Consider the following 3,947-nt stretch of genomic DNA (forward strand, 5'->3'; position numbering starts at 1 on the left):
TTAGGTGACTTGTGGCAGGTGTCTCTTGGGTAGCAACCTGGACTTTGATTACCTCTTGGACGCCCGGGGAGGACTCCTGGACCTAGACCTGGACCGCGACCGAGATCTGGACACCGACGAAGACTTGGAGGGGACCTTCACGCAGCTCTGGATTCAGAGGTCTAGCGAGAGCCAGAACGTGAGCAAGTGCGGTACTGAGACTTCGAGCTGCTGTAGCGCGATCTGCTTCCGGACCTGGAATGACTCAGACGTCGGGATGGGCTGTGCCTCCAGGCTCCGTAGCCGCCGCCCCCGCATCTGCCGTGGCGGTCCCAGGCGGCTAAGGTGCTGATCCTCCCGGCGGCCGCAACGCGCCAGCGGCTCCCGCAGCTAGTGCCAGTCTAGCTCTACCCCGGTCCTCGGCGGCCGCGGCCTCCCGCTTGTTGTCTGACCCACGCGTAGCCGCGGGACTCCTTGGTGTTGCGGTTCTGCAGGGTGTATATGTCACCCACGCGCCTCAGCCTGTCAGGCGAGGTGCGGTAGGTTAGGTTATGCACATGGAGGGAGGTCATGCCCTGTACATCAGGAGAGGGCGGCCGAAGCTCAGTGCTCTGAGAGGCGGCCCGGAGTCCCACGAACTGACTCGGGCTGTCCCAGTTCTTGCGGTGCAACGCCGCGCCTCTTCTCTGGCTTTGCTTTCCGCGTGGGATGCTAGGAAAGGCCAGGCGGAGGAAGAGGGAGCAGCGGAGCAACCTGGTCTGTTAGCGAACATACTGTACTCACCCCGTATGATGATGTGAGATGATGAAATGTCTACATGCTGAGATGAAGTGAAGAAATGACCTAGGCACTGTGACAGTTCTAGGCCACTACTGACTTGATAATATGTCAAAAAGAGAGATCATCTGCTTTGGGTGATCCTGGCTTATCAAATCATAGAATGTAGGTGATTAGAAGTCAGGAGCAAACGATGTCAATGACTAATAGCCAGGTAGTGTATAATACACGGATATGCTGGACAAAGGGATAATTCCTGTGCTAAGTGGGGTGGAGTGAAAGGTCTAGAGGTTACATCATGCTACTCAAAACCGCATGGAAGTTAAAACTTACGACATTTTTTTCCTGAAAGTTTCCATTTAATATCTTTGGGCCATGGTTGACTGGAAGGTAACTAAAACCATGGAAAGCAAAAGCACAGGTAAGAAGGGGGCTGTCATTTCTTCTTTAAATGTCTGGTAGAATTCACTAGTGAACACATTATGCGCCTGATGTTTTCTGTTTGGGAAGGTTATTAGTTACTGATTCAATTTCTTTAATTGAATCAATGAATTTCTTTAGATATAGGGCTATTTAGATTATATCTTCTTGTGTTAACTTTTGTAGATTGTGTCCAACAAATGCAGTTACTCATTATGTTTGATGGCCTTTCTCATTTATTAGTAATTCATATTTCTCTTTTAAAAAGTTAACCTAGCCAAAGTCTTATTAATTTTATCAATATTTCCAAAAAACAGTTTTGTTTTTCTCTATTCATTTCCTGTTTTCAAATTAATTAATTTCTGCTCTTATTTTTACTATTTGTTTTCTGCTTTCTTTAGCTTGAATTTGCTCTTCCTTTTTTAGTTTCACAAGGTGAAAGCTTAGATTGTTGATTTTAGATTTTTCTTGCTTCTAACATACACATTCTAGTACCATAAATTCCCTTCTGGGCAGTTTTCACTGCATCTCACAGATTTTAATAAGCTGTATTTTCATTTTAATTTAGTTCAAAACATTTTTTTTATTGAACCCTCCTTGACCATTTGTGTTAAGGTACATTTTATGGCTCAAAATATGGTCTTTGTGAATGTTGTGTGTCAATTTCTGTTGTCATTGGATAAAGTATTCTATAGATGTCAACTAGTTCCAGTTGAATAATGGTATTGTTCAACTTAAAAATGTCCTCAGATTTTTCTGCCTGTTGGATCTGTCAGCTACTAATAGAGATATATTTAAGTCTCCAAGTATAAGAGTGGATTCACCTGTTTTTCCTTAAAGGTCCATCAGTTTTTGTTTTATGTATTTTGATGCTTTATTGTTAGGTGAACATGCATAATGAATTGTTATGTCTTTTTGGAGAATCGACTTCTTTATCATTATGTAATACCCCTGATAATTCTTCTTGCACTGAAGTTGGCTTTGTATAAAGTAAAATAGTACTCTCAGCCCTGTGCAGACACCTTGGTGGCTAAGAGAAGGGCTTTGGGAAGAGGGAAGTACCCATGCACCTTGAAGCTCAGAGCAGGGCCTCAAGGTGGGTCAGAGAGAGCCACCAAGACCTTGACAAATGGCAAAGGATGAAAGGCAGCAGCAACATGCACAGGGTGAGGCAGGCAGGCACTATTTCCTTCATGGACCACCACTTGGGCTGTCTGCCATGCCTCAACATCTGTGAAGACAGCACTCCACCCACAAATTCTCTTCTGCTGGTTAGCTGAGTTCTCACGTATAGCTGGTGCAGGCAACACATGGGCAGTCAGTGCCAGCCCTGGGCTCAGTGCCCAGCTAGAAGTCACTGTCCTTCATCTTTTATCATTTACAAATACAGCAACAAAAGAAAAAAAAATAAATAAAATAGCACCCCAGTGCTAGCATGATCTTTCTTTATCCCTTTATTATGTCTTTATACTTAGTTCCTTATAAACAACATATAATTTGGGTCTTGTTTGTCAATCCACTTTGTCTTAAAATTGGTGTATCTTGACCACTGATGTTTAAAGTAATTGATATAGTTGGATTAATATCTATCAGTTTTATTCACTGTTCTTATTGTTTCTATTTTTGTTTTCCACTCTCAATCTTCTTTGGTTTTAATTGAGCATTTTATAGAATTCCGATTTTCTTCTTCCCTTAGCAATCAATTCCCTTTTTCCTTTTTTAGTGGTTGTCCTGGAGTTTGCAACATACATTAACAATTAATATAAGTCCACTTTCATATCACTTTATGAATAGTGATGTGCTTTATAACAGATTATTCCCGATTCCTTCCTCTGGTCCTTTGTAACATTGCTGCCATTGATTTCACTTAACAATAATCACCAAATATATTGCTATTATTTTGAAAAAACTGTTATGTTAGATCAATTTAAACAAATTTTCACTTACTTTCATTTATTCCATCTCTAATGCTTTTCCTTTCTTTATGAGCACTTTAAAGTTTCTGACCTGTATCAAAGTTTCTGATTTATATCTATAGGCAGAAATCACCCCTCTGTCCACTTTATCTTTCTGATGATCTTTTAACATTTCTTCAAGGCATGTCTCCTGAGGATAAATTCTCTGTTTGCCTGAGAACATCTTCATATTTCTCCTTCACTTCTGAAGGTTAACTTAAATGCAGAATTCTAAGCAAGTATTTTTTTTTCTTTTGGTATTTCAAATATTTTCTTGCTTGCATGTTTTCTGAAAAGTCTAATGCAATTCTTATCCTAGCTATTGTGTAAAGTAATTTTTCCTCTGGCGTAAGATTTTCTTTCCTTGATTTAATGCAGTTTGAATATGATATGCCTAGGTGTATTATTTGATATTCTCTGAGCTTCCTGATCTGTTTTGGCGTCAGTAATTATTTCTTCAAGTATTTGTTTTGTTCCCTTTTCTCTTTTTTCTTCACATAGTGTTCTCATTATATGTTGTTTTGACCTGAATTTTTTGTCTCATTCTGCAGTTCCTATGTTGAAGCCTTAACATTCATTGGTATAGTATTTAGAGATGAGAACGTTTGGAGATAAGTATGGGTAGAAATGGTCATGAGGGTAAGGCATTATGATGGGATTAGCGTCGTTATAAGAGACACCCAAGAGCTTTCTCATCCTCTCTTTGCCATGTGAATATATACCAAGAAGGCAACCTTATCTGCAAACCAGAAAAAAGGCTTCACCAGAAACTGAACCATGTGGGCACCATTTAGCTTAGGCCAATGTAGTAGGCAG

The 3,947-nt window shown here is 40.7% G+C and overlaps 1 pseudogene; it reads right to left on the minus strand.

Moving 5' to 3' along the window:
* On the minus strand, positions 1-3,315 carry LOC128594715 (serine/arginine-rich splicing factor 2-like; annotated as a pseudogene).
* Positions 3,316-3,947: the final 632 nt, after the last annotated feature.

This window comes from Nycticebus coucang, chromosome 9 (assembly GCF_027406575.1).
Source record: "Nycticebus coucang isolate mNycCou1 chromosome 9, mNycCou1.pri, whole genome shotgun sequence".
In the NCBI taxonomy this organism is placed as follows: domain Eukaryota; kingdom Metazoa; phylum Chordata; class Mammalia; order Primates; family Lorisidae; genus Nycticebus; species Nycticebus coucang.